Source organism: Leptidea sinapis, chromosome 35, assembly GCF_905404315.1.
Source record: "Leptidea sinapis chromosome 35, ilLepSina1.1, whole genome shotgun sequence".
NCBI lineage: Eukaryota > Metazoa > Arthropoda > Insecta > Lepidoptera > Pieridae > Leptidea > Leptidea sinapis.
Window position 1 is genome coordinate 11,056,695 of NC_066299.1, and position 22,655 is coordinate 11,079,349.

Genomic DNA, 22,655 nt, shown 5'->3' on the forward strand with positions numbered 1-22,655 from the left:
TTTAGACAAAACATTTAGTCCGACGTTTCACATGCAGGTAGACAAATTAGATGATTGATTTTTAAAGTGATCACAAAAACCGCCATCCCTTATTCTAAAATGGCGCCGAAAGTGTGTTTGCTCTATAATTATCAAAATGACCTTAATTTCTTTGTTTTTAATTCGCCTTCCCATCTCAAGACTGCTAATGATAAACATAAACCAACATTCATTTTTTTTTTGTAACAAACCTTCTCAGGGTCCTTGTGTTGTTGTTTCAACGATTAGAAACTTTCATTTGTCTGTGAATAAGATAGCATTTGGGAACCAACTGAGAAATAAACTCTATAATATAATTGTGATGGTAATATAAAATCTATGAATGTCTCCCCTTAGCTATAGCAATGTTAAGACGATTATAAATAGAATTATGGATGTTATATCGTACCCCTTCAACAGATTTGTGAAGTTCAATTGAATTTGACAAGGGTTTATCTTGACACATTGAAAAATGTTATTATAATCCCTATACCTTAACGGATTCTTTAACAATCAATTTAAGGAATATATTAACCCTAAACATGAAGATACTAATAATTTTAAACTAATTTTAATTGAAAAAAAAAAACTATATTATATTTTACATACATACATAGTTTAAATTGTGTTTCTCTTTTTATTATTTATAATATGTACCTATAACAATATGTTTAAGATAGCGTTGCTTAAAGACTCGTTTTTGTGTTTCTGAAGTGAAATCTTATTTCTCAGAGCTGAGCACATAATATATTATTTTAAGGTTATTGAATTGGGCTGAACTGTCACACTCAGCCATGTAAAGCTCGTTCTCATAAAGTCGGCTCGATTCGACTAAGCGAGAGCAATTCTATCTTTCTCATTGGTATGAGGAGGTCCTGTTAATGAAATTTTCAGTTATGTCATCTTAAGCGCACACCATTATTTTAACTAATACAATTGATTGTTTCATTATAAAAAATAAACTACACTTTATTCTGAAGTATGCAATAAGTATTAACGATTAAGCCAGAATGGGTATGATTCCTTTTCTCGTTCTATGTGACAATGTATAAATACCCAATGGCGAAAGAAAAAAAACTTGTACAATATAATTTTGATAAAAATCCTGAACCTTTGCAAAGCGCTTTCAGTCTGGACTTACAGGTTGCAGATAATGTAATTTAGTGAACTTTTTAAGTTAAATTAACAAATTCTAGCTGTAATAAGTCAGCTTTTTATTACAACTAGTTTTTCATTAGAACAGCCATGAGTGAAATAATTATAGGTACCCAAAATTAAAAATACTCCCACTGCTTGAAAAATTTATTGAAAAACAAAGAAAGGTAAGATAAATCAGATACCACATAGGAAGCAGCATTGTTAAAGTGAAATATACGAAAAACACATGTTTTTGGCAACAGCTATAGTCGTATACACGATTAATAAAATAAGAAAAAAAAATCTTATGAATCAACTTGCTCTCAAATTCCAAATAAATCCTTACAAAAAACACGACAGCCCAGACATTAATCCACTAAATTCCTCAGAGCCACCCGGGATTAAAAAAAATTAACAACATAATGACAGTGACCGATGTCAATAAAACTCAATGTCGGGAATAGGAATTAATTTCGATTTAATTTGAGAACCTATCATTTTTGTGTTCCGAAAAGGGCAAAAAGGAAATTTCTTCTTGGCCTTTTTCGTTGCTTCGATATCAACCGCTTTAACATGTATTTAACAAACAAGTTAAAAATAACTAAGAATATTGAATACTTCTATTATAAAACAATACCATATAAATCAGTTACAATACTGAGTTAGGTCTTTTTTCCAGAAGAACGTCCAATATACCACAGTGTCTGAAGACGAAGGTCTTTAACCAGTGTGTGTTGCCAGTGATGACATACGGAACGCAGACGTGGTCGCTAACTATGGGCCTTATGAGGAAGCTCATTGTCACTCATAGGACAGTAGAGTTTCGGAGTTTTTATGTTTGGAGTTCTCTGACCGATCGAACCAGAAATGAGGAGATCCGTAAGAGAACCAAAGTCCAGCCCCGCTAGCTGCTAGCCCAGTGGTTGCGAAACTGAAGTGACAGTGGGCAGGGAACATAGTTCGACGCACAGATAGCCGGTGGGGCAGTAAAGTCCTTGAATGGAGATCACCTACTGGAAGATATAGTGTTGGTAGGCCCCCCACAAGATGGACCTATGATCTGGTAAAGATTGCCGGAACAGGTTGGATGAGAGCAGCGCAAGACCAATCGTCAAGGAGATCTTTGGGGGAGGCCTTTGTCCAGCACTGGACGTCTTCCAGCTATCTCTATTTTGTATCTTTTGTACACAGTTACGACGACTGTTGCAAAACACAGTGAATATATATTTTGACGCCTTTTGAAATACGGACCTCATATTTGACAAACCCGTTGGTCGACCTACAGAATAAGGGTTTGTTTTTTATTCGGAATATTGTAATCTCCCTTGCTGGGTGATTGTTATGATTAGGAAAGATCACAAACTGTCATTAGAGCCCGATACCACAGTAGAATATGTATACCTATGTCTACTGTGCCGATACTTATATTAGAGTGGTAGAAAATACAACGCAATTATAATTCCTCGGCTGAAATTTCTTAAAGAAAAAAAAAATAGCTTACACCTTTAACAAACAACGCGAAGATATCGAGAGAATAGATATTTCAAAACTCTTTCTCACCCGACACTATATTTTGGTCTAAGTATAAGCAATTCTTTTAATTCATGTTATCTGTTTGCAAATATGAAGAAAATAACGTATACAAATATACTTCCGTATTTAGAAACTTTTGCATATTGGAACGTCAGAAAATAGAAACAACTACTCAAAACAAAAGAAACGGAAATCATCACTTACCTGTGGTTATTTCATACCTCATACAAAGATTACCATGTAAAGACCTTTAATACATAAGCAATAAGGTCAAGAATTGTATAAATATTGATTTACAAAAAGCAAACACTAATGTTGACCCACGTCACATCTCATTTCCCGAGATGAATTGTTATGTTTGCGTAAGCTTAAATGTGTGTTTACTGAAGGTATACTTGTATTGGCAACAAAGTATCCTGACATGCCAGATGTTGTTAAGATGTATGCAAACGAGTGTAAGAATCACTCCATAAGATGTTGTTCGGGACATAAACCTTCAAATCATCTTGTAGGTTTGTGTTGATTACGATTTATGCAGTTCTGCAGTCGACTATTTTACACTAATAACGCAATGTTTATCATAATTCGAGAATTTGTGAGATTTCAGATATTCAAACATTTTTACCAGTGGAAGGCTTCTTTGCACAGGATGCGGCTAGATTATGGGTACCACAACGGTCCCTATTTATTGTGTTTCGGTCTGAAGGGCTTCGTAGCTAGTGAAATTACTGGGCAAATCAGACCCCATCATCATATGTCTCAAGGTGACGAGCGCAATTGTTGTGCCGCTCACAATTTTTGGTTTCTCAAGAATCCTGAGTGGCACTGAATTGAAATGGGCAGGGCGTATCAATTGATTGGTAATTACCATCACCTGAACGTTCTGCTCGTCTCGTGCCTTTTTATGATAAAAAAAGACATATAAGACTGATTAGAGGTTTCTTTTGGAACAGAAGAGTGGTGGTTTTATTTTCTATTATGGCAAAACATAATTTACAATTGTGTTTTTTCACCATTATTTATCTCTTACTGCCTATTATAAGCATGAAATTTGAAACAAATAAATTACATCAATAAATCATTTGCACTTTATAAATATGAGTTATCATACTTCTAATCTTCAATATCTTAGATAAAAACTACAAGAACAATTTGTATGGATTTACCGGCACCACGTCGTTGTGTTACGTGTGAAGCTAACATTAAATGCAACTCTCACATATAGTGACACTAACTAATTGTGACTGATGTCATTTTTAATGAAATCGACTTCATTAGTCTCCCAGCTGTAATTTGCTCCCACAACTTATAAGCATCTCATTTACATAACCCTTTTCTCTCCTACCAGTAATAATATGTACAATGTTGGTTGAAGTGTACTATGGTTATTGATATTAATAATAACCAGACCAACTTAGTATCTATTTACAAAGTATTATGATCTAAAATCTATGAATATAACAAAATTATTTTTATTTGCTAAACTAGTCGTAATATTTTCTATTCTAATACTTAACTATTTTTTGTAGGTCTGTTTGCCAAACGGCAAAGGCCTCCTCCAACCTTTTCCATTCCTGCCTATCTTGGGCAACTCTATTCCATGTAACTCCTGCTACTTGTGTTATATCATCATCCCACCTTTTCTGTGGTCTGCCCCTTTTCTTTTTCCCTTCTCTAGGGTACCATCGTGTCACAATTTTTCTCCATTTCTCTTGACCTCTTATCATATGTCCTGCCCATTTCCATTTCAGTCTTTTGATTTTTGATGTTATGTATAAGACATTCGTCTATTGATATTAAGAAATTTATAATATTTTGGTGATCCATATAGCCGAGTGGTTAGTGACCCTGACTACTGAACTAGAGGGGGACCTCTCGCTCAGTTGTCTCTTGTCAGTCAATCGATTCGGGATAGATTCAGCGACAGAAAATCTTTCTATTTCGATATATTCAGCAATATTTTTATTAAGAACTTAAATTATTAAAAACTATATATTTTAATTAGCTTTTTAGATTATATCGAAATCGATTATAAAGTTCTTTATTCTTATATATTTTATACTTATTTCTTAAACGTCTACCGGTTACATTTTTGCTAGTTCCCTAGCCTTGCCAAAGATTTAATGGGTAGAATAATAATAATTACTAAGATATAACAGTGTCATTCAATTATACTATAAATGTTGGTCAAACGAACAGGCGACCGCATTGTAATATTAAATGTATATATTCATTACGTACAAAAATTGTGCCTAGAAACCCTTAAGGTGTGCAGCAATCTTATCCAAAGCCTTTATGTTACTCAAATGAATACGTCGCCACATAACTTGACCATATTAACTTTATCAACCAAAAAATCAAGTTTTAAAATAAAAAAAAATCAAGTTTTAAAATTAAACAAAGTATCTTCGGTTCTCATAAAAATATAATTAATAAAAGTGTATCAAATGAATAGTTATTATATGATGAAAATCATTTAGCATATCTGGAGCAACTATCCGATTCTTTTATTCATTTAACAAAGCAAAAAGTAAGCTCGAACATCAAGACTTACGGTTAAAAGCGTTAATTATATCTTATCACCAATCAACATGATACGGTACTAATTAAACAGAGCTTGAATTACGTAGAGGTCAATAGTCACCAATGCACAAGTAATGTAGAATAAGTGCTGAGCGCTCATAGTGGGGAGTAGGTCAAAGACAATTAAGTTGTCCAGATGCTTCTTTTTCTAGTTACATATCTATATAAGGATGCACTGTGATTAAATAATGAGTTTGAATGGTATATTTTTTAAATATAATATATTTATTAAAAAAAGGACATACGTTATTTAAGAATATATTCAATTTAAAAAAATCACCACCCTCCACAAACACCACGCAAATATCAAATATTGCAATAAAAAATACCAGTACAACATTTAAAAAAATCATATATATGTCAAGCCATATTTTTAAACATCATTAAAAACATAAGATATTACGATAATATTGATTTAAAACTATAAAAATATTATCTCATAATATTTGAGTACACTAAGTTCGTGTTCTGCCGTATCTGAGAGCGTAATGCATTATCTTTGACACGTGCTTACAGGAGGCGTTTCTTAGTTTCATACATGGACGCGTCCGCTAATGTACCTCGCCACTCATCTTTTGTCTTGTCCATCAATACTTTTAACTTTTTATCAATATTAAAATATGTACTGCCTTTCTTTGTGTCGGAACGAATGATTACTTCCTTAGAAAATATACCGTTAAATAGATTGACGCATTGAGGCAAACACTTTTTGCTTGCAACTGAAATGCTAACAAGGCTAACGAACTACTTTTCTCAATATCTATTTTTATCAACACTTAAACTCTTGCTAAATGCTAACCACAACAAAAATATATTAAAGAATTTTGTTTGTGCCATCAATTTATTGTGGGATGTTGATGGTTTCATTTATGCTATAATACAACAACTCCTGGGCAACCTATTCTATATTTTTAATGGAAAGGGAGGACAAACGAGCGTACGGGTCACCGGGTGGGTCTTTTTTAAAGGCACCCATGTCGTATCGTCCCGGAAATTCCCTTTAAGGAAGCTCATTCCATAGCCTTGTAGTACTTGGAAGAATAATCCTTGAAAACCTCGCTGTGGAGGACCGTCACACATCTAGATGGTGGGGAAGATATCTTTATTTGTGGCTTGTCGTGCGAAGGTGGAATTTGGTAGCTGGGATTCGGTGAAATAGGAACCTTTACATTGCGTGGATATTTATATCAGTTAACCATTTTGTATAAGGCGTCAGTAGGAAACCTTGTGAAGCTGAAACTACTTAACTCAAATAGCTTCAGCTGAAAGTCTTTATACCGTAATATTAAATATCTGCCTAAATTAGGAAAAAACTAGAAAAAAAAACTTTGAGTCAGAAAAATCAAATTGTTCAGTCGTATTCATATGTACCCGTTGGTTTTTATGTTATTGAGTATAGAAAAATGCCAACCAGAAAATTACTAACAAATATTTGCAAGACAAAATATATATAAGAAGTGTTTACCTTTGAATTATTTTAATTTTATTTGAAACATAAATTGCGTTAGGAAAATGGACTTCATGATTTTAATGATCTGTAAGCACTTCTGTTTGATAAACAATGGTGATTTGCCAGGTAACCAATTGCATTCCGTTTTTACGATTTTGTAGGTTATAGTGAGAAACACAGAACGAATATAAGATTGCTCGTGTGTATGTCTATTGGAACAAATTATTTCACATTAACAAATCATGTGTGCACAGTGTTAAAATAATGTAAAATGGAATTATTTTAATTAATTTTTTAAATTGTTAGTCATGCTACAATATTATTTTTGAGCTTTCTCCAGATAGAAATGTACACTGCCAGTACACCAAATCAGACACAAATGTATTGAATAATGTTTGAACTAGTACACCCTCCATTTGTATAATATGTGCATTCATTTAATATGACAACGTATGCATACTCGCAGTAGGTACATAATTACATTTTCGTGTAAGTAAGCGAAACGAACAGTGGGCGTAAACAAAGTACTGCCGGCCTACCTGTCATGTATGATAATAATATCATACGCAGCTGTCTTGAGTTATTACAACGTTTTATTTAACTGCCCTACTGAGTTAATATCTTCGTGTACACTTTTGGGTAGTATTGGCTTCAATTTTACATTTACTTACTGGGAGAGTATCTTGCGGCGATTCTTTTCTCTCTTGTAACAAGACAAAAAATTCACAAAATATATTATGAAGGTCCAACTCGGGTTGCACATTATAACCTCAGTATGTGCTTCTTCACAGTCGTTGAAATAAAAAGAAATTTGATTGGCGGCAGAACATAATTAATTTCATAGGTGATTCATTGCATTAAGTGAGGCTTATATCCGTCATATCATTAGAATGACACACTTTTAAAAGCTTATTTGGTGACTTTGAGGCTCTGTAAAAGCAATAGTTTGCATAAAACACATTTTTTTGGATGTGTTTATTCTATAGCAATATAAACTGACAATTATTTGCTAATTTATAACAAACTATTGAATTCGCTAACTATGGGCGTTATGAGAAAGCTCATGGTTGCTCAGAGGGTAGTTTCCCTCCGAGATCGAATCAAAATGAGGAGATCCGTAGGAGAACCAAAGTAACCGACATAGCCCAAAGGATTGGAAAACTGAAGTGGCAGTGGGCAGCGCACATAGTTCGACGGACAGATGTCCGTTGGGGCCGTAAAGTCCTAGAATGGGGACCACGTACCGAAAGACGCAGTGTTGGCAGGCCCCCCACAAGATGGAACGACGTTCTGGTCAACATCGCCGGAATACGATAGATGAGGGCAGCGCAGGACCGACCGTCGTGGAAATCTTTGTCTCTGTCCAGCAGTGGACGTCTTCCGGCTGATGAACATGATGATGGTGATTAAATTCTGTATCGCTACAAAACAAACTACTATATTTTAATAAAATTTTAACTTATAACTTTTCCTGCCATCAAGTGTAATTTTAAGATTTTGAAACTATACTTTATTTTTATTTTTTTAGTCACAAAATGCGTCAAAATACTTATATATTAATTAAAATGCCCAGTTTCACCCTATATCGTTTGTATGTTGATATATTTAATATCCTAGTGTTCCTAATTGCTTGTAAGTCAATTGTAATAAAACATTTGATTGTAATCGACAAGTGATATCTTTTCATAGTTTCATTTAAATCTTACGTTTTTAGTAAAAATCACCGTCAATGATTTAGTTTTTTATAAAAGCATGCTTATTTAATAATGATTGCAAAATAGTTTACACAATTTTACAATTGTTGCGACTGCAATTTCACTCTTATAAATTTATCCCTTTTGTTTCCTGGTGTCGGCAAAGACTGATGAAATCACCATATTATTAAGATTACCCGCGTCTTACCTGCTCTTACAGAAATATATCAACTAATTCATTGCATTTAAAAAAAATACATTATGTCAATTTGATAAATTGTGAAATTCGAACAGACGTAACACATACTAAGAATAAACCAGTTTTATTTAGTAAGTATCTATTAAGTAAACAAATAAGAAACCTTAACTTGAATAAAACATTAGCCTTTGTCTACGGTTGTAATCAACGCAAGTGACCAGCAAGGCTTTATTGATTAAGCTTACTTTAGTATGTACATTACGTAGTCTATTGCTAAATTATTACTCTATAAAGTAGGAATTTACCAATACTACCTACTTTTAACATTTCTGTATCTTTACCATTTTGATCTGATTTCTCTAATAAAATATAAACAAATTACCTGATATGATTATATAATCATATCGAAACTAGACCGTATGGTCTAGGGGTAACCAGCACGAAACCTATTCTGTATAATATCCACTTAGAATCTCTGAAAGTCCATCATAAACAGCAATATGCGTGCAACGCAGAGCTACTCGAATTGGCGGGGACCCAGAGCTCTGTGAATAGCGATGCGTAGAGACGTCGCTTCAAAATTACTGCCAATAGAAGTGAAAACTTAGAACTTTTAGTATTTAAATTTGAAATTTCATAATGTTAAAAACAATTAATAATAATAATAATAATAATAATAAACTTTTATTTCAGGCCATTAGACCCATAACTGTGTTAGTATGACAAATAACTTAAAACTATGTTAGTAGGTACTTATTTCTAGCTTAACAACTAATTCTATAACTAAAAACTATAACTAAAAAACCCGAGGGAGCCTCTTGGCGCCTATGTGCGCACCCCCCCAGCACCTCCAGAGAGGACTATCTAGTTTCCTGGCCAATGCGCTGAGAAGAGTGTTGGTACTACTCATTAGCCTGCGCATCATGGACGCGGCACGCTTGCGCAAGATCGCGTAGAAATCATCCACGCGAGCATCCGCAAACATTGCCGACGCACTGCAGTGTCGAGGCTTCCTCAACACCGCTCTCAGCACATTGTTATATTGAACACGCAAGGCACCATAGGTCCGCTGCCTGTAGTCCATCCACAGACTGCACGTGTAAAATGACTGGCAGTAAGCCCTGAATAAGGTCAGCTTTACTTGCCCAGTACAGCGCGCAAATCTGCGGGCTAACATATTGCCTCGGACCGACAGAGCCCGGCGCTCTCGTTCCATGTCACTATCATCCCTCAGGCTGTCGGTTACTACATGACCGAGATACTTGAACTCAGTCACTTGCTTCAGGGGATTACCACATAATTGTATCTTTGGTTTAAAGCTGGATAGTTTGTTCTTTCCCCTGAAAATAAGGAACTCGCTTTTTTTGGCGTTGTAACTGAGTCCATTCATCCCGGCATACTCCTCACAGAGTTGCAGCAACCTTTTAAGACCCCCAACTGAAATTAAATTATGAATTCTTTGTTTTTAAAACTTGTTTTCAGTCATTTTATATTTAAACAAAAACACTATTTAAACAATGCACAGTTATAGAAAACACATTGAACTTTACACTAAATTTGTTCAATTTAACTTATAAGATATACAAAGCACTAATGTAACCCAACAAAATACTTCAGTAGTATAGTTACACATATATACTGCTATAAGTCTTTCGGTGACTTGACTCACGAGATTTCACCCATCCATAAGGTGTCTAACTATATATATTTATTTTTTTAATTATTTATATTTCACGTGCGCCAGTCATGATCATGTCGGTGACGCAAACCCATAAGACTTTTCCCTACAGAAGAAGTTTTCAGTTCAAAAATTCGAATCACAAAAGATGCAGGCCATTATCGAACTTACCTGATAAAACATAAGATTTATTAGAAGTTATATACATATATTGATGCATAAGTTATCAATTTTCTCAAAACTCGAACTGTTTGTTCTTGTTAATTCTAAGGTTGCAAACAAATCATATTTATTATGATACATTCGGCAAAGTATCTATTTACCGATTCCAAGGTACTCCTGCGTTCAGTAACGACCACACAGGAGCTCCATGCAACAAGAGTTGATATTAAATAGAGCAATGGCAATCTGTTATTATACGCTTCTATAATATTAGCTTCTTATTAGTAATATATTTGAATTTGATCTATAAATTTATTCGACACGTCTTAGAAATCAAAATTCATTGACTTTGTGTACTTACCAGGATAATTAAAAAATATCAGCACACATTCGATATAGAAGTAATAGAGTATTTTATTTACTCTTCTTATATTTTTATTTCATGGGATAAATGTTGGTAAAATACCGGGAAACTAAAGAATTTTCATGTTATGGCAATTAATATCCCCTCCCCTTATTTTTTTGTAAATCTAAACAATTGAAACTACAAATCAAATTAAAACTACAAATCAATAATGATTGTACAAGATAAATGTTACATAGTACTCCACTTCTGCATAATTAAATGAAGTAAAATGTGTTTCGATTTCACCAGTAGTATAAAGAATATCAAAAAACAAAAATGTGTGCGTACAAAGTACACATATCAGAAGTGAAACTGCATTGTACATAAACCTCTAAGCTACATATGAAGTCCTGGTACATGTTCCTAGGATGCAAATGAATTCAACAGCTATGAAAGACATTACTACCATACTTATGTTCTCCTGGTGTCTATGTAGCAATACGTCGTGAGCAATACATTAAGGTATACTCGCGTCATACATAAGACAATGTCTTCTTCAACTATGATCGCCTGGTACAAAAACACTGTATAATGCTTCCTATCTCATTTTCTCCCACATTAAGTCTTATGAATTTATGTGCTTGTCTCTTTTTACTGTCGCGCTTTTTCGTTTCATCGCCTTTCAAATCACAACAATGCTAAAGACGTTTTAACTTCAAAATCATAATTTAATCTATACCTGTATTCCCATCCCATACCCATCAAGTTAATTAAGTTATTACAAATTAAATAAATGTCAATATACCCTGTGTGAAAATCTTGATAATATTATGTTACCTACAAATTAGTGAGATCCATTCACATCGATATTCAAAATTAAATTGAGTAACCCGACACTCTGATTAATTTACTCTGTAATGTTATGAAGTTGATAGAGCTATCAAAGTGAATGTTTTCATTTCAGTACTATTATAGATTAAAAATAACGCAGAGCACCATAAATAATTTTATTATTTGAGCATTTAAATTATGAGCTGATGAGTTTATGAAACAATAAAACATAGGTAGTAAAAATTGTTGTTTGTGGTTTGAGTTAAAGTCAGTTTTAATGTTGTAGTAAATGAAATCTGGTGGGCATAATATTATAGTTCATTAACGAAGCTATATTAATAACTGAATGTATATAAAAGTTATTAAGGTGTCGGTATTTGTAAGATATACAAAATTTTTAATATTTGAACCGTGACAGTACGTATGAAATTGTAGGGTTGGTCTTGGGCTTGATGAAAATGGTGTGTAGTAATATAATTATGCAGGCAACATTATAAGAATTAATTTATATTATTATAATATAACCATATGAAACAAACACATCATGCTTTTAGGTAAATAATTTTGTCATTACAGTAACCGATAATAGCACAGAAAGAACTAAAAATAGTTACAATAACTATATATGTTTTATGAAAATAAGGGACGAGACGAGCAGGACGTTCCGCTGATGGTATTTGATACGCCCTGCCCATTACAATGCAGTGCCCCTCAAGATTATTGAAAAACCCAAAAATTCTGAGCGGTACTACAACTGTGCTCGTTACCTTGAGACATAAGATTTCAAGTCTCTTTTGCCCAGTAATTTTACTAGGCACGGCGCCCTTTAGACCGAAATAGGCGCCGTTGTGGTTCCCATAATCTAGCCGGCATCATATGCAAAGGAGTCTCCCACTGGTTATAAGTGTGCATATTACTTTTTATGTTATGTTTTTATGCCTTAGTTATACAGGCAGTCATGACATTTCGTACACAACTTTTTAAATATGCAGGATAGATCATTTTATTCCAAAAAGTTTTACTGTTATGAATTTAATGCGGAGAAGGCGTATCTAGTCATAATTAGTAATATTGTAATAATACATAATATACCATCACAGAAGCAAATAACATTTGGTATTCAAAACAATGGACCCCCCCTCTTGTCTCCCATAAGAACGCTGATTGAAAATTCTGCGAAACACTGAAGTTAATTTTATGAAACTATTGTTGTGCAAATTTAATTATATTAATACTCAATGGACTTCACTAAAATGTGATTCGTTTGCTTAAAGAGGAAGAAATATTTGAATCAGAATCTTCAAATTTAATATAAAAATGTATGATCTTCGATAATAAATATAGATAATAAAGAAAGGAATACCTATTCGTAATTTCTACTTACACTCGAAGAGAAAAAGGTTTTGAAAAAGTATATATTATTCAAATTATTTTTGATAGGATATATTTTATTACTTGCTTTTGTAACTCCTCAAACATCTTCTAACTTTAAAAGTTATAAAAGGCATTTATCTTCTCAAAATTGATTCCTTTAGAATTCTTTTTGATGTAATTTCTAATATACCTACTAGATACTACTGCCCCTTCGGAAACAAATGGCGCTCTGAGAGAGAATAAGTGGCGCTCTTTTTAATAAAATATACAATATTGTATTGCTATTGCTATAAAATAATCATAATCTGGTCCCAAGCTGTCCGATCACTTAGATATTAAGCTGTGGAGTAGTAGGACTTACGACAGAGCCATTTTAATATAAAACATTTAAATTTATTTATAGATAATGCCTGAACAGTGGCTGGGTCTTTATTATAAAAGTATATACAATTACCCGTAAAGCCATTGTGTATCTTATGAAGCCTAGTAGAATAAGTGACAAGAAATCTCTTATTTTTAATGTTATAATAATGAAAATCACCATTAAGATAAAAAGGTGATTGTGAGGTGGAATTTTTTGTGAACATATATTAAATTTTCATAAATATACTGACAATGAACAGTCATAATATTTATTTCTTTGGAAGCATAATCTTAATATTAAAATTTCCAGACAATAATAAAAGTATTATCTTTTTATCAGATAAACCCTTTTTCTTCCTGTAGTATATATCTCTGAATAATAACTATTTAATAAAGCCATGTTTTAAACTCGAGCAATCTTAACACAAGATCTATGCAAATCGTTTTATAAATTGCAAGTCTTATAATAAATCTGTGTCATATTTTAATATAATGAAGTAGAAACCAGCTAAGAGCTATGTATAAATATTCACAAATATTCATATCCTTTACTTGCTTTTATTGGACACTTGTATTGCCTCAGGCTTTGTAGGTAGTTTAATCTTTAACGAGCTCAGTTATGTCTTTATCACGACTCAATAACATATTTATAAAGTATAAAGACTCTAGTCATACTAATTCACTAATCATACATACACGACTTTTATAGCCGAACTTAAAAGGACACTTCCATCATCATCATCATCAGCCGGAAGACGTCCACTGCTGGACAAAGGCCTCCCCCAAACCACGATTTTTTTCCACGACGATTGGTCCTGCGCTGCCCTCATCCAACGATGGACCGACGATCTTGACCAGATCGTCGATCCATCTTGCCTACCAACACTGCGTCTTCCGGTACGTGGTCGCCATTCGAGGACTTTACTGCCCCAACGGCCATCTGTCCGTCCAACTGTGTCCTGCCCACTCCCGCTTTAGTTTCGCAATTATTTGGACTATGTCGGTAACTTTGGTTCTCCTACGGATCTCCTCATTTCTGATTCGATCTCGCATAGGATCTCTGGACATAGCCCTCTCCATTGCCATCTGAGTGACCAGGAGCTTTCTCATAGTAGGCGACCACATCTGCGTTCCGTAAGTCATCACTGGCAGCACACACTAGCTGAAAACCTTCGCCTTCAGACACTGGTATTTGGGACGAGAAGATTTCGTTTAGTTCACTTAAAAGAATAGTTTGTTCTGATAAGTGAAAGTTTTCATCATTGGTTATTTCAACAACATTTGCATTTGCAAACAAAAAATATTATTTTTTAACAAATTACTGATAAAGTATAGTACAATTTGCAGCAATTATTTTCTATGAGGTATACAACGTATGGCAATTTGAATTGAATTGAATTTTTAATAAACAAATTTAATAATTCTTATGAAATAGGACTATCACATTAATAATAATGCGATAAATTAATAAAGTAGGAAGGCAGGCATCACAACTCAATAAACAGTGTATGTTAGCAATAATTGGAGCTGTTATTTCTAAGCGTTCCGCGATATTTTGTGCTGTTAATTTTGTGTGTACTGTCAACTTAGGCTCTTCACACTCGGCAGCTTAAAACAACAGAAATCAACAGAAGCTACACCACACACGACAACTATATTGAACATTTTCACATCTTCATATCTTAAGATACAGAGCGATACGAAAATATTACATTTATATTTCGATACATCTTAAAAATCTCAATACAAAGTCAGGTCGCATACCAATGGAATAACAGTGTGTGTGATATATTAAGATAATTTAAAGCTGTAAATCCCGGAATGTAATTGTTCATAGTATACAATATAGCTCCCGTGTGTGAAACTCTTTACTAAGTAACATAAGTAAACTCGTACTTAATGTGAAGTTTTTATACTAGATTATATTTTTAACTAAAAATTAAAATATAATTAATTATAATATAACTAACATTACTTATTTACTTATATATAATTTGTATGGTAAATAAATTGGCAAAAACTTCAAGAATGTGTAATAATATGAATATTTTAAATATTGGTAACGTTGTGTATTATAATACGGTATTCAATTTTAATTTCAATTTATTATGTTATTGAAATGGAAATATGGTAGTGGAAATAGGTATTTTATGTATAATAAATATGTATGTATGTGCAGTGACGACTTGAAACAATTAATTCTTAAGCACCATCTTCACGAGAGAACATGGTCGTTTCGCGTATACGTATACAATCGGATAGAACTGTTAATGTAGCGACACGAGGAGAGGCGAATGTGAGCAAAGCGTCACCATATTATCGACGCTCGGTACACGCGGCGTCGACGTCGTACGCTCCCGGCGGGCTCCATCGCGCTCTCGTGGCATTTTCATAATGAGTACATTCGATACCAGCGATCGATAGATCTAATGAAGAGTGGACTCGCCGTGATCGCAGTCGCTTGTGGAGGTAGCGCATTGACTCTTGAGTAGGCATTATAATACTAAAAGAAAATAATGAACAGTTAGGTAAGTTTTGCAACTTACTTGTCGCAATGGTAAGCGACTTGGTCGTATGCAGCTGGTAGCTTGGTGACGGGAAAGCTGTTACGGGACATATTTCATGTTGATAAATTGCTTATTCTCAGCTTCAAGACCTTATTGTATGTACCGTTCGGTAGCAAACGGTAGAAGCATCGTTATTCTACATACATAACATTCATTTTAGATACAATTATGATTTGTAATCATTCAGCAAGTATTTATAAATTCCGAACCCGAAAATTACTCAATAAGAACCCTATTACTATGAAAGCAACGTCCATCCATTTGTCCGTCTGTCTGTCAGTGGACACAGACAGCAAAATTATTTACAGAGTGTGTAACAATAATAACCAAAAGTATACACTGCAATGTACAACATTTTTTACAGTAACTTAATGAAAACAAATAAAGATATAAATGTCTTATAGCGCCATCTCTTATTCAATTTACAAAAGTATTTAAAAAGCGGTGGAATTTCGGTGGAAGTTTGCATGGTAATGTATGGTAATGGTAATGGTAGTAAAGCATATATTTTTTTAGTTTTATCATTCTCTTATTTTAGAAGTTACAGGGGGGACACATTTTACCACTTTGGAAGTGTCTCTCGTGCAAACTATACAGTCATTTTTGAATAACAACATAAAAAGTTTTGAGTTTCAGTTCTAAGTATGGGGAACCCCCAATGTATATATATTTTTTCTATTTTTGTTTGAAAATCTTAATGCGGTTCACAGAATACATCTACTTATCATGTTTCAACAGTATAGTTATACTATCGGAAAAAAGTGGCTGTGACATACGGACGGACAGACCGACAGACATGACGAATATATAAGGGTTCCGTTTTTTGCTATTTGGCTACGGAACCCTAAAAATTACCATAACTTTACAGGATGGCACATAACTCGTAATGTGCAAATTGGACTGTCGTTCAAGCGCGTTTAGTCTCAATTTTTTTATGAAAACATAAGTTTACTTATTTAGTTAACACGGTGGTGTAGATTTGAATAGAATATTTCTACATAACTAAACAATATCTTTGACATAAAACACGATCCAAAAAGGAATACGATACAGGTCAAGTGGAGAACTATAAAAGCTTTTAAAACGACTACAACGTGTGAAAATAAAGTGAATTGAATTTTCGCATGTAATGGCTTTCGGCTGCTGCAGGTATTCTAAACATTTGGTTATTGTATTCATTGTTTCATTTTTATATACAAAATAATATTTCGTTGAATGTTTGTTCTTTTCATTTTAAAATCAAAATCTTATATATGTTTTAGACTAACTGTTACCTCGAGTGGATTCATGTTGATGTAACATTAATAAAGGTTACTCATTTTGTTAATCGTACTAATAGTCTGTGGTTAAAATTGTCAGTCTCTCTCTCTCATCTCAAGGATAAATATCGAAACTATTCTAGTCAACAAGTGCTTTATTGTTCAAACATATTAACGGTTTAAAGGTATCACATTTTTTTTAAATTTTGTTTACATTCATATTGGATGAGTAATTTATTATGAGGCTTCATTGTGGAGTATATTTTTATTATTAGAAATTATCATATCTGGAATGATAGGTACCTAATGTCTTCACATCTAGATGATTTAAAATAAATGAAGTTCCGCTCAAAAAATTACAAAAATTAAAATAATTTACTAAAAAAGGTGTTCAGGGTTTTGTAAATACACATCTCAAAAATAAATTAAAAACTTTGAGGTCTAAAAGAAAATTTAAATAGAAGAAAAAATATTCTGAAAAATTATTAAGGCTCACGAAACTGTATGACCAAACTATATTATTTATGACCATATTACATAATGTTCATAAATTTTCCAGAGGGTTCAATAAAAGGCCGAAAAAGGATAATTTTCTTGCGCATCCAACGCCTACTTCGGGCATTTTGACAATAAAATGAATAAGCAATGTACTATAATATACATATAGTAAATATATACTTTAAAACCTGCATATAAAAAAACCTTTTTTTTTTCAATAAAATAAAAAAAAATTAAAAAGTTAGTTAAGATAAGTAACAGACTAAGCTTACAGCTTATTTAAACATTAAAATAAATGGGTTTACATCCGCGTGGTCCAACATCAAATTAACTTCATATACTAGTTTTCTTGATAGGTTTTTAGATATACGATTTATGGCTATGTTTTAAAATATAACAAGATCGGAAACACAATTCAAATATATTAATGGGAATAAAAACACTCTGCGCCCGTCAACCTAAAGTATAAAGACTGTGTCCTGTGCCTGTTATTATACCAGAAACTTATTAAACAAAACTACACGTCCAACGCTTTGTTTGCGACAAAAATAAGTTTGGTGGTAATACAAATCTATATAAGAAGGTGCTAGAACATGGTACATGGTGAATTATAGACCATTAGCGTGTAGGTAGTGATTTAGTATTAATCCAAACTGTGAAAGTAAAACTACCCGTAAATATATTGTATTTCAGTAGGTATATATAGCTACAGTATCTTTTAAATATCAATTAAAATATAAAATGTCTTCGGTAAGTTTTTTATAATTAAATGATATCATCATCATATCAGCCGGAAGACGTCCACTGCTGGACAAAGGCCTCTCAAAGATCCCCATGACGATCTGTCCTGCGCTACCTTCATCCAACCTATTCCGGCGATTTTGACCAGATCGACTACTGTTACTGCAACCGATTTTGACATTTTTAATGAAAATAAGGTACGAGACGAGCAGGGCTTTCAGCTGATGGTAATTGATACATCCTGCCCATTGCAATGCAGTGCCGCTCAAGATTGTCTCGCATTGCGCTCGTCACCTTGAGACATAAAATGTTAAGTCTCATTTGCTCAGTAATTTCACTAGCTACGGCGCCCTTCATACCGAAACACAGTAATGCTTAGAAATTACTGCTTAACGGCAGAAATAGGCGCCGTTGTGGTGCCCATAGTCGAGCCGGCATCCTGTGCAAAGGTGCCCACTGGTTATTGAAAAATTGGAAAGAGTCAGCCACAATTCGAATAAGCTTTTTTGTATTTTGAATGTTACACCACTAGCAAACGCTCAAATTGACAAATCAAAATTTGGTTACGCATTATCAGGCTGTCACGTTATCTATACGCTATTATATTTTAAGTCTATACTATTTAGAAATTCAAGATTCAACCCAGCCATAGTCAATTATTTGCTCTGTGGAAAACATTCAAAGTACATTAGGGTCACGTTACATTGGCTGTACGAAATTTCGGGTCAGATATGTGAACGGATAATGTGCTGTCCATGTTACCCACACACATTTCTTCAGCCCATTGATTTTTATGTACTCTACGGAACCCGCACGTGCGATTACTAACATTAAACTGAGCGATTTTATACATCAGTTTCATGGAGTTTTGGTTTAGTATTTATTTTTGAAATTCATGCTTTCTATACAGAAGTTAGCTTATAATATCAGGTGCATGATCCGAATCATTGATATTTTAATATTTTTATCTTAGATTAAGGATTGGTCTCCACTCCGATCCAACTAGATGCCGTACTACCTATGAACAAAAGTTTTTTATTACGGAAACTATTAGTTGCTTGTGTGCGTGGCATCTCGACATTCAATCTTCAAATTTTGTAACATACGCTTCGTGTTATTTTGCGTTGAAATTAATAAAATACAAAATACTTACTGATGATATGTGATCCCAGTGTTTTTCTTATGTCTTGTAGTATTTTTTTACAAAGTTTTACTACGCAACCATTTTAGATTCAATTATTAGCAAAAATTAATAGAATATCAACGTCACACTTTGTTCGTTACTGGCTCGAGTACGCCCACTTGGGGGTAGTATTAGTTGTCACACTTTGCGACTATGCCTGTGGTATCTAGTTGAAGTGCAGCGGAGACCAATTCTTAATCTATTATTTTTATCTTAAAGATTGTATTGACAGTTCTTATTAATAAACTGCCCGCGAAAATGCTAGTTCACGCCTACTTACGTCACAATTTATCCAACGATAAATACAACTGTCACCTATCAAGGCAAGGTTGGTTGTGTTAATATGTCATATCAATTCCATGGATATTTTTTTTATGGAATAGGAGGACAAACGAGAGTACGGGTCACCTGTTGTTAAGTAATCACCGCCGCCCACAATCTCTTGCAACACCAGAGGAATCACAGGAGCGTTACCGGCCTTTAAGGAAGGTGTACGCGCTTTTTTGAGGGTACCCATGTCGTATCGTCCCGGAAACACCGCACAAGGAAGTTCATTCCACAGCTTTGTAGTACGTGGAAGAAAGCTCCTTGTAAACCGCACTGTGGAGGACCGCCACACATCCAGATGGTGGGGATGATATCCTAACTTGTGGCATGTCGTGCGAAGGTGGTATTCGGCGGCAGGAATTAGGTTAAACAGCTCTTCGGAACACTCCCCGTGATAAATGCGGTAGAAGACACACAATGAAGCGACGTCTCTACGCAACGCCAAGTGATCCAGCCCTTCACAGAGCACTGGGTCCCCGACAATTCGAGCTGCTCTGCGTTGCACGCGGTCAAATGGATCGAGCTGATACTGGAGTACGCCAGCCCAGAGATGACAGCAATACTCCATGTGTGGCCGGACCTGCGCGTTGTACAGCGCTAGAATGTGGGCCGACTTGAAGTATTGCCGTGCTCTATTAATGACGCCCAGTTTCTTTGAAGCCAATTTGGCTTTGCCCTCCAGATGGCCACGAAATTGGCAATCGCTGAAGATTTCGAGACCCAGTATTCCGATACTAGGCGAGACTCTTAGGGAAGTGTTGTCGAAGAGCGGTGATATGACAAATGTGGATTTTTTTGAGGTAAACGCGCAAATTTAATTGTTGTTTTTTTTTAAATCATAACCGTGAGGGTTAATGGTTTCTGGGATTAATTACACAAATTAAATTCATAAACACAATTTAAGACCGATGCGGGACTCGAACCCGCGACTTCTCGCGTTCCGTGCGGGTGCCCTACCCCTGAGTGAACCGTTCGTGTGACGTAACGTTGATAAATCTTGTATATGTTTTGTTCAATGTATTTTCTGTAGATGAAGCCAGAAACTGAGAGTTAAACAAGACATAATATTATATAAGATTTATCAATGATAATAGAACTAACTATAAATAACTATAACTCGAACGGTTGGCTCAGAGGAAGAGCACTCGCATGAAAAGCGAGACATCGCGGGTTCGAGTCCCGCATCGTTCATAAATTTTGTTTAACAATTTATTTTGTGTAAAGTGTTTTATTACTTATAAAAGATATTCCGTATTTGTCCCACAATGTTTAGAGTAAACAATATTGTTGAGACTGTTACCATTATTATCCACTATTAAAACTTCTTTAACGAATACTCAATATTACATACTCTTTGTTAAACTAGAGTTTAAAGTGTGCAATATTTTTTTTATTATAATGTGACTATAGAACAGCGTTTTCGATCACGTGATAGGTCCTCGATATCTTCGGTATACTTCCTAAGGCTTCCCAAGCTATCATCTGTAATGTAAGTCTAAACTTAAAAATACAGCACAGAATTGTATTTATGTAATATTATAATGTTTAAAATCATACTTATAGGAATTAACTATTAACTATGTCATAGTCATGCTGTTAGACAATCGATACAAACGATACGAATATTCATCTAAGAGTTCCCAATAGAAGGTCTTCAAGACATGAACAGCCTTTTATCATTCCGTTCTGCAATAATATCGTGTCCTTCCATAACCCTATCTATAGAATTTGTCGTCAATATAATGCACTACTACTCGAAATCAGTGAAGTACCTGACATCCACAGTTCATCTATTTGTGAATGGAAATCTAGTTTATATAAATTCCTTAATTAGTTTAAATTTTTAAAAAAGCATCCTTATATAACTACCATAATTATTCACTTCTATTTGTCCAAATATATATTCTCTCTATCTTTTTCTTTTATAATACTAAATTACCTAAAGTTAGTTTTAAAATCGCTATTACTGTTGTATTTTCATAGTTATTAATTTATGCTAAACATGCTGAGTACACACCCTCGTGGAGTTGCAGCCTATCTTGTATTTAGCTGATAGTTTATTTTTTTTAATATGTATTTGTTGTAATTCGGTTGTGTGTACCTATAAAATTATTAAAATAAATAAATAAACAGGCCAGTAATAATTATTTAGTGTGCGTGACAAGCTACGTCTTACACTCGCTATTTGTATGACACTTTGTGTTAGTATGCGTGCATTGCTCAAAATAGAGGTTGGTTCTTAATTCTATTTTTTTTGACGTTTTCACAGGCTCTGTCATATATACATAAAAGGCATTTATTTTCTCAAAATAGATTCCTTTAGAATTCTTTTTGATTTCATTTCTAATATACTAAATACTACGACAGCTTTGGAAACAAATGGCGTTCTGAGCGAGAAGAATAGGTACAAGAAACTCTCCCAGCAATTTTTTGCGCTTTTTTTTAATGAAATATGCAATATTGTACTGTCATTGCTGTTGCTATAAAATAATCATAATCTATTCCCAGGTTGTCCGATCACTTGGATATTCAGCTGCTGAGTAGCAGAATTTACGACAGAGCCATTTTTAAATAAAACATTTAAACTTATATAATATAGATAATGCCTGAACAGTGGCTGGGACTTTATAAATGTGTATACATTTAAGGCCATTTCGAATAACGCATCTCTAGTTACGGATATAGGTATGCTATCACCATTGAATGACAAGA

General features: G+C 34.0%; 1 non-coding gene across 1 annotated transcript; it reads left to right on the forward strand.

Moving 5' to 3' along the window:
• Positions 1–21,062: 21,062 nt before the first annotated feature.
• Trnaf-gaa (transfer RNA phenylalanine (anticodon GAA)) lies at positions 21,063–21,134 on the forward strand. The gene has a single exon. It is a non-coding gene; the product is annotated as a tRNA-Phe (tRNA).
• The last annotated feature ends 1,521 nt before the right edge of the window (positions 21,135–22,655 follow it).